Source organism: Giraffa tippelskirchi, chromosome 14 (genome assembly GCF_054371585.1).
Source record: "Giraffa tippelskirchi isolate mGirTip1 chromosome 14, T2T-mGirTip1v1.2.pri, whole genome shotgun sequence".
NCBI classification, from domain to species: Eukaryota; Metazoa; Chordata; class Mammalia; order Artiodactyla; family Giraffidae; genus Giraffa; species Giraffa tippelskirchi.
Genome location: NC_137288.1, coordinates 11,892,501 through 11,901,667, shown reverse-complemented (window position 1 = coordinate 11,901,667; position 9,167 = coordinate 11,892,501). Strand labels below are relative to the sequence as shown.

General features: G+C 74.6%; 1 long non-coding RNA gene across 2 annotated transcripts in view; it reads left to right on the top strand.

The window, feature by feature from the left end:
• Nucleotides 1-9,167, top strand: part of LOC145534274 (uncharacterized) — a 30,961-nt gene continuing 21,794 nt past the window's right edge. Inside the window, exon 1 of one of the 2 annotated variants that reach the window (XR_014074396.1) lies at nt 1-750. This is a non-coding gene — a long non-coding RNA (uncharacterized LOC145534274). Of the gene's footprint in view, nt 808-9,167 lie in introns of both variants that reach the window. The other variant, XR_014074395.1, reaches the window with a different exon arrangement.

The following is a 9,167-nucleotide window of genomic DNA, read 5'->3' as shown; positions in this document are numbered from 1 at the left end:
CACACCGCCTCCTTCCACAGCCTCAAGGCATTCAAGAGTTAGCCGGCCCGGGCCGGCTCCATCCGTGGTCGCCCCGCCCCAAGACCCTCTGAAAAAGCGCCCGACAGGCAGGTGGCGCCCGACCCCCAACCAGCTATCCAGTGAGCCAGCCCCAGCATAGGAGCTTAGTGGGCGACCGACGGGGACTCGTTGCCAGACGGAGCCCATCCTAGTTCGCGTTTCTCCGCTCAGTCAACGGCGCAGACAGGAGAACGGGATCCGCCCACACTTCTCGAGAACGTCCCTGGGCGAGGGATGACGGACGCACGGACGGACGGGACGGGAAGGATTCTTGACTCCCCACCCACGGAGCAGCGGAATGCACTCCCATCCGAGGGGGATCGCAGGCCCACGTCAGACGGTGTGAGCACACGCCCCAGAACAACAACTCGCCAGCATCCCCGTCCGTGTCCCCGTCACCATCTTTGGGCACGCCAGGAGAAAGCCCTTTTGTGACCCGGACGACGGCTCTTTCGGCAAAAGCAACGTTGAGCAACGGCACAAATGAAGAGACTTGGATTTGAAACGACGCGTTCATATAGCAGCGCCTCAAAAGCAAAAGCACGCACTCGTCCCTCACATAACCGCAACCAACAAACCCGACGCACCTGAAAAAGAAAAAGCAAACGGAAGAGAACGGGTCGATCTGGCGGCTCGGTCGCCGAGACCAGATCAACCCCGGAAGGCAGGGCGAGCCGAGAGCCCACTCGGGTGAGGTCGAGCGGGATCAACACGGCAGCTCGGCGGCAGAGGTCGCGAGTGGGAGAGGTCCGTCCGGGTGCTCGACCCGCGGGCGCTGGCCGCTCTGCGGCCCAGTGAGGGAAGGAGGGGGGGAGGGGCGGAGACCCTGACAACTGGGCGACGCGCGCGCGCTGGCGGCTCGGCTGGCGAGGTCGCGAGTGGGAGAGGCCCGGCCGGCAGGTGGACCCGCGGGCACCGACAGCTCGGCGGCAGAGTGAGGAAAGTGGGGGGAGGGGCAGACAGCCTGACAACCGGGCGACGGGCGCGCGCTGGCGGCTCGGCGGGCGAGGTCGCGAGTGGGAGAGGCCCGGCCGACAGCTGGACCCGCGGGCACCGCCAGCTCGGCGGCAGAGTGAGGGAAGGAGGGAGGAGGGGCGGAGTCCCTGCCAGGCGGGCGACGCGCGCGCGCCGGCGGCTGGGCGCCATAGGTCGCGAGTGCGAGAGGCCCGGCCGACAGGTGGACACGCGGGCACCGCCAGCTCGGCGGCAGAGTGAGGGAAGGGGGGGGAGGGGCAGACACCCTGACAACCGGGCGACGGGCGCGTGCTGGCGGCTCGGCGGGCGAGGTCGCGAGTGGGAGAGGCCCGGCCGACAGCTGGACCCGCGGGCACCGCCAGCTCGGCGGCAGAGTGAGGGAAGGAGGGAGGAGGGGCGGAGTCCCTGCCAGGCGGGCGACGCGCGCGCGCTGGCGGCTCGGCGGCAGAGGTCGCGAGTGCGAGAGGCCCGGCCGACAGGTGGACACGCGGGCACCGCCAGCTCGGCGGCAGAGTGAGGGAAGGAGGGAGGAGGGGCGGAGTCCCTGCCAGGCGGGCGACGCGCGCGCGCTGGCGGCTCGGCGGCAGAGGTCGCGAGTGCGAGAGGCCCGGCCGACAGGTGGACACGCGGGCACCGCCAGCTCGGCGGCAGAGTGAGGGAAGGGGGGGAGGGGCAGACAGCCTGACAACCGGGCGACGGGCGCGCGCTGGCGCCTCGGCTGGCGAGGTCGCGAGTGGGAGAGGCCCTGCCCGCAGGTGGACACGCGGGCACCCGCAGCTCGTCGAGAGTTAGGGAAGGGGGGAAGTTAGGGAAGGGGGGGAGGGGATAGAACCCCGTCGGGCTCGTCGACCCGCGGCTCCTGGCGGCTCTGCGGCCGAGTTAGGGGAGGAGTGGGGGAGGGGCAGACAGCCTGACAGCCGGGCGACGGGCGCGCGCTGGCGGCTCGGCGGGCGAGGTCGCGATTGGGAGAGGCCCCGCCCGCAGGTGGACACGCCGGCACCCGCAGCTCGTCGAGAGTTAGGGAAGGGGGGGAGTTAGGGAAGGGGGGGAGGGGATAGAACCCCTTCGGACTCGTCGACCCGCGGCTCCTGGCGGCTCTGCGGCCGAGTTAGGGGAGGAGGGGGGGAGGGGCAGACAGCCTGACAGCCGGGCGACGGGCGCGCGCTGCCGGCTCGGCGGGCGAGGTCGCGAGTGGGAGAGGCCCTGCCCGCAGGTGGACCCGCGGGCACCCGCAGCTCGTCGACAGGGTTAGGGAAGGGGGGGAGGGGATAGAGCCCCGTCGGGCTCGTCGACCCGCGGCTCCTGGCGGCTCTGCGGCCGAGTTAGGGAAGGGGGGGAGGGGCAGACTCCCTGCCAGGCGGGCGACGCGCGCGCGCTGGCGGCTGGGCGCCATAGGTCGCGAGTGCGAGAGGCCCGGCCGACAGGTGGATACGCGGGCACCGCCAGCTCGGCGGCAGAGTGAGGGAAGGGGGGGAGGGGCAGACACCCTGACAACCGGGCGACGGGCGCGTGCTGGCGGCTCGGCGGGCGAGGTCGCCAGTGGGAGAGGCCCGGCCGACAGCTGGACCCGCGGGCACCGCCAGCTCGGCGACAGAGTGAGGGAAGGAGGGAGGAGGGGCGGAGTCCCTGCCAGGCGGGCGACGCGCGCGCGCTGGCGGCTCGGCGGCAGAGGTCGCGAGTGCGAGAGGCCCGGCCGACAGGTGGACACGCGGGCACCGCCAGCTCGGCGCAGAGTGAGGAAAGGGGGGAGGAGGGGCAGACACCCTGACAGCCGGGAGACGGGCTCGCGCTGGCGGCTCGGCGGGCGAGGTCGCGAGTGGGAGAGGCCCTGCCGGCAGGTGGACACGCGGGCACCCGCAGTTCGTCGACAGGGTGAGGGAAGGGGGGGAGGGGATAGAGCCCCGTCGGGCTCGTCGACCCGCGGCTCCTGGCGGCTCTGCGGCCGAGTTAGGGGAGGAGTGGGGGAGGGGCAGACAGCCTGACAGCCGGGCGACGGGCGCGCGCTGCCGTCTCGGCGGGCGAGGTCGCGAGTGGGAGGGGCCCTGCCCGCAGGTGGACCCGCGGGCACCCGCAGCTCGTCGTCAGGGTTAGGGAAGGGGGGGAGTTAGGGAAGGGGGGGAGGGGCTAGAACCCCGTCGCGCTGGTCGACCCGCGGCTCCTGGCGGCTCTGCGGCCGAGTTAGGGGAGGAGTGGGGGAGGGGCAGACAGCCTGACAGCCGGGCGACGGGCGCGCGCTGCCGTCTCCGCGGGCGAGGTCGCGAGTGGGAGGGGCCCTGCCCGCAGGTGGACCCGCGGGCACCCGCAGCTCGTCGTCAGGGTTAGGGAAGGGGGGGAGTTAGGGAAGGGGGGGAGGGGCTAGAACCCCGTCGCGCTGGTCGACCCGCGGCTCCTGGCGGCTCTGCGGCCGAGTTAGGGGAGGAGTGGGGGAGGGGCAGACAGCCTGACAGCCGGGCGACGGGCGCGCGCTGCTGTCTCGGCGGCAGAGGTCGCGAGTGCGAGAGGCCCGGCCGACAGGTGGACCCTCGGGCACCCGCAGCTCGTCGACAGGGTTAGGGAAGGGGGGGAGTTAGGGAAGGGGGGGAGGGGCTAGAACCCCGTCGGGCTCGTCGACCCGCGGCTCCTGGCGGCTCTGCGGCCGAGTTAGGGAAGGGGGGGGAGGGGCAGACTCCCTGCCAGGCGGGCGACGCGCGCGCGCCGGCGGCTGGGCGCCATAGTTCGCGAGTGCGAGAGGCCCGGCCGACAGGTGGACACGCGGGCACCGCCAGCTCGGCGGCAGAGTGAGGGAAGGGGGGGAGGGGCAGACACCCTGACAACCGGGCGACGGGCGCGTGCTGGCGGCTCGGCGGGCGAGGTCGCGAGTGGGAGAGGCCCGGCCGACAGCTGGACCCGCGGGCACCGCCAGCTCGGCGGCAGAGTGAGGGAAGGAGAGAGGAGGGGCGGAGTCCCTGCCAGGCGGGCGACGCGCGCGCGCTGGCGGCTGGGCGCCATAGGTCGCGAGTGCGAGAGGCCCGGCCGACAGGTGGACACGCGGGCACCGCCAGCTCGGCGGCAGAGTGAGGGAAGGAGGGAGGAGGGGCGGAGTCCCTGCCAGGCGGGCGACGCGCGCGCGCTGGCGGCTCGGCGGCAGAGGTCGCGAGTGCGAGAGGCCCGGCCGACAGGTGGACACGCGGGCACCGCCAGCTCGGCGGCAGAGTGAGGGAAGGGGGGGAGGGGCAGACAGCCTGACAACCGGGCGACGGGCGCGCGCTGGCGCCTCGGCTGGCGAGGTCGCGAGTGGGAGAGGCCCTGCCCGCAGGTGGACACGCGGGCACCCGCAGCTCGTCGAGAGTTAGGGAAGGGGGGGGAGTTAGGGAAGGGGGGGAGGGGATAGAACCCCGTCGGGCTCGTCGACCCGCGGCTCCTGGCGGCTCTGCGGCCGAGTTAGGGGAGGAGGGGGGGAGGGGCAGACAGCCTGACAGCCGGGCGACGGGCGCGCGCTGCCGTCTCGGCGGGCGAGGTCGCGAGTGGGAGGGGCCCTGCCCGCAGGTGGACCCGCGGGCACCCGCAGCTCGTCGACAGGGTTAGGGAAGGGGGGGAGTTAGGGAAGGGGGGGAGGGGCTAGAACCCCGTCGGGCTCGTCGACCCGCGGCTCCAAGCGGCTCTGCGGCCGAGTTAGGGGAGGAGGGGGGGAGGGGCAGACAGCCTGACAGCCGGGCGACGGGCGCGCGCTGCCGGCTCGGCGGGCGAGGTCGCGAGTGGGAGAGGCCCTGCCCGCAGGTGGACCCGCGGGCACCCGCAGCTCGTCGACAGGGTTAGGGAAGGGGGGGAGGGGATAGAGCCCCGTCGGGCTCGTCGACCCGCGGCTCCTGGCGGCTCTGCGGCCGAGTTAGGGAAGGGGGGGGAGGGGCAGACTCCCTGCCAGGCGGGCGACGCGCGCGCGCCGGCGGCTGGGCGCCAAAGTTCGCGAGTGCGAGAGGCCCGGCCGACAGGTGGACACGCGGGCACCGCCAGCTCGGCGGCAGAGTGAGGGAAGGGGGGGAGGGGCAGACACCCTGACAACCGGGCGACGGGCGCGTGCTGGCGGCTCGGCGGGCGAGGTCGCGAGTGGGAGAGGCCCTGCCGACAGCTGGACCCGCGGGCACCGCCAGCTCGGCGACAGAGTGAGGGAAGGAGGGAGGAGGGGCGGAGTCCCTGCCAGGCGGGCGACGCGCGCGCGCTGGCGGCTCGGCGGCAGAGGTCGCGAGTGCGAGAGGCCCGGCCGACAGGTGGACACGCGGGCACCGCCAGCTCGGCGCAGAGTGAGGAAAGGGGGGAGGAGGGGCAGACACCCTGACAGCCGGGAGACGGGCTCGCGCTGGCGGCTCGGCGGGCGAGGTCGCGAGTGGGAGAGGCCCTGCCGGCAGGTGGACACGCGGGCACCCGCAGCTCGTCGTCAGGGTTAGGGAAGGGGGGGAGTTAGGGAAGGGGGGGAGGGGCTAGAACCCCGTCGCGCTGGTCGACCCGCGGCTCCTGGCGGCTCTGCGGCCGAGTTAGGGGAGGAGTGGGGGAGGGGCAGACAGCCTGACAGCCGGGCGACGGGCGCGCGCTGCTGTCTCGGCGGCAGAGGTCGCGAGTGCGAGAGGCCCGGCCGACAGGTGGACCCTCGGGCACCCGCAGCTCGTCGACAGGGTTAGGGAAGGGGGGGAGTTAGGGAAGGGGGGGAGGGGCTAGAACCCCGTCGGGCTCGTCGACCCGCGGCTCCTGGCGGCTCTGCGGCCGAGTTAGGGAAGGGGGGGGAGGGGCAGACTCCCTGCCAGGCGGGCGACGCGCGCGCGCCGGCGGCTGGGCGCCATAGTTCGCGAGTGCGAGAGGCCCGGCCGACAGGTGGACACGCGGGCACCGCCAGCTCGGCGGCAGAGTGAGGGAAGGGGGGGAGGGGCAGACACCCTGACAACCGGGCGACGGGCGCGTGCTGGCGGCTCGGCGGGCGAGGTCGCGAGTGGGAGAGGCCCGGCCGACAGCTGGACCCGCGGGCACCGCCAGCTCGGCGGCAGAGTGAGGGAAGGAGAGAGGAGGGGCGGAGTCCCTGCCAGGCGGGCGACGCGCGCGCGCTGGCGGCTGGGCGCCATAGGTCGCGAGTGCGAGAGGCCCGGCCGACAGGTGGACACGCGGGCACCGCCAGCTCGGCGGCAGAGTGAGGGAAGGAGGGAGGAGGGGCGGAGTCCCTGCCAGGCGGGCGACGCGCGCGCGCTGGCGGCTCGGCGGCAGAGGTCGCGAGTGCGAGAGGCCCGGCCGACAGGTGGACACGCGGGCACCGCCAGCTCGGCGGCAGAGTGAGGGAAGGGGGGGAGGGGCAGACAGCCTGACAACCGGGCGACGGGCGCGCGCTGGCGCCTCGGCTGGCGAGGTCGCGAGTGGGAGAGGCCCTGCCCGCAGGTGGACACGCGGGCACCCGCAGCTCGTCGAGAGTTAGGGAAGGGGGGGGAGTTAGGGAAGGGGGGGAGGGGATAGAACCCCGTCGGGCTCGTCGACCCGCGGCTCCTGGCGGCTCTGCGGCCGAGTTAGGGGAGGAGGGGGGGAGGGGCAGACAGCCTGACAGCCGGGCGACGGGCGCGCGCTGCCGTCTCGGCGGGCGAGGTCGCGAGTGGGAGGGGCCCTGCCCGCAGGTGGACCCGCGGGCACCCGCAGCTCGTCGACAGGGTTAGGGAAGGGGGGGAGTTAGGGAAGGGGGGGAGGGGCTAGAACCCCGTCGGGCTCGTCGACCCGCGGCTCCAAGCGGCTCTGCGGCCGAGTTAGGGGAGGAGGGGGGGAGGGGCAGACAGCCTGACAGCCGGGCGACGGGCGCGCGCTGCCGGCTCGGCGGGCGAGGTCGCGAGTGGGAGAGGCCCTGCCCGCAGGTGGACCCGCGGGCACCCGCAGCTCGTCGACAGGGTTAGGGAAGGGGGGGAGGGGATAGAGCCCCGTCGGGCTCGTCGACCCGCGGCTCCTGGCGGCTCTGCGGCCGAGTTAGGGAAGGGGGGGGAGGGGCAGACTCCCTGCCAGGCGGGCGACGCGCGCGCGCCGGCGGCTGGGCGCCAAAGTTCGCGAGTGCGAGAGGCCCGGCCGACAGGTGGACACGCGGGCACCGCCAGCTCGGCGGCAGAGTGAGGGAAGGGGGGGAGGGGCAGACACCCTGACAACCGGGCGACGGGCGCGTGCTGGCGGCTCGGCGGGCGAGGTCGCGAGTGGGAGAGGCCCTGCCGACAGCTGGACCCGCGGGCACCGCCAGCTCGGCGACAGAGTGAGGGAAGGAGGGAGGAGGGGCGGAGTCCCTGCCAGGCGGGCGACGCGCGCGCGCTGGCGGCTCGGCGGCAGAGGTCGCGAGTGCGAGAGGCCCGGCCGACAGGTGGACACGCGGGCACCGCCAGCTCGGCGCAGAGTGAGGAAAGGGGGGAGGAGGGGCAGACACCCTGACAGCCGGGAGACGGGCTCGCGCTGGCGGCTCGGCGGGCGAGGTCGCGAGTGGGAGAGGCCCTGCCGGCAGGTGGACACGCGGGCACCCGCAGTTCGTCGACAGGGTGAGGGAAGGGGGGGAGGGGATAGAGCCCCGTCGGGCTCGTCGACCCGCGGCTCCTGGCGGCTCTGCGGCCGAGTTAGGGGAGGAGTGGGGGAGGGGCAGACAGCCTGACAGCCGGGCGACGGGCGCGCGCTGCCGTCTCCGCGGGCGAGGTCGCGAGTGGGAGGGGCCCTGCCCGCAGGTGGACCCGCGGGCACCCGCAGCTCGTCGTCAGGGTTAGGGAAGGGGGGGAGTCAGGGAAGGGGGGGAGGGGCTAGAACCCCGTCGCGCTGGTCGACCCGCGGCTCCTGGCGGCTCTGCGGCCGAGTTAGGGGAGGAGTGGGGGAGGGGCAGACAGCCTGACAGCCGGGCGACGGGCGCGCGCTGCCGTCTCCGCGGGCGAGGTCGCGAGTGGGAGGGGCCCTGCCCGCAGGTGGACCCGCGGGCACCCGCAGCTCGTCGTCAGGGTTAGGGAAGGGGGGGAGTCAGGGAAGGGGGGGAGGGGCTAGAACCCCGTCGCGCTGGTCGACCCGCGGCTCCTGGCGGCTCTGCGGCCGAGTTAGGGGAGGAGTGGGGGAGGGGCAGACAGCCTGACAGCCGGGCGACGGGCGCGCGCTGCCGTCTCCGCGGGCGAGGTCGCGAGTGGGAGGGGCCCTGCCCGCAGGTGGACCCGCGGGCACCCGCAGCTCGTCGTCAGGGTTAGGGAAGGGGGGGAGTCAGGGAAGGGGGGGAGGGGCTAGAACCCCGTCGCGCTGGTCGACCCGCGGCTCCTGGCGGCTCTGCGGCCGAGTTAGGGGAGGAGTGGGGGAGGGGCAGACAGCCTGACAGCCGGGCGACGGGCGCGCGCTGCCGTCTCCGCGGGCGAGGTCGCGAGTGGGAGAGGCCCTGCCCGCAGGTGGACACGCGGGCACCCGCAGCTCGTCGAGAGTTAGGGAAGGGGGGGGAGTTAGGGAAGGGGGGGAGGGGATAGAACCCCGTCGGGCTCGTCGACCCGCGGCTCCTGGCGGCTCTGCGGCCGAGTTAGGGGAGGAGGGGGGGAGGGGCAGACAGCCTGACAGCCGGGCGACGGGCGCGCGCTGCCGTCTCGGCGGGCGAGGTCGCGAGTGGGAGGGGCCCTGCCCGCAGGTGGACCCGCGGGCACCCGCAGCTCGTCGACAGGGTTAGGGAAGGGGGGGAGTTAGGGAAGGGGGGGAGGGGCTAGAACCCCGTCGGGCTCGTCGACCCGCGGCTCCAAGCGGCTCTGCGGCCGAGTTAGGGGAGGAGGGGGGGAGGGGCAGACAGCCTGACAGCCGGGCGACGGGCGCGCGCTGCCGGCTCGGCGGGCGAGGTCGCGAGTGGGAGAGGCCCTGCCCGCAGGTGGACCCGCGGGCACCCGCAGCTCGTCGACAGGGTTAGGGAAGGGGGGGAGGGGATAGAGCCCCGTCGGGCTCGTCGACCCGCGGCTCCTGGCGGCTCTGCGGCCGAGTTAGGGAAGGGGGGGGAGGGGCAGACTCCCTGCCAGGCGGGCGACGCGCGCGCGCCGGCGGCTGGGCGCCAAAGTTCGCGAGTGCGAGAGGCCCGGCCGACAGGTGGACACGCGGGCACCGCCAGCTCGGCGGCAGAGTGAGGGAAGGGGGGGAGGGGCAGACACCCTGACAAC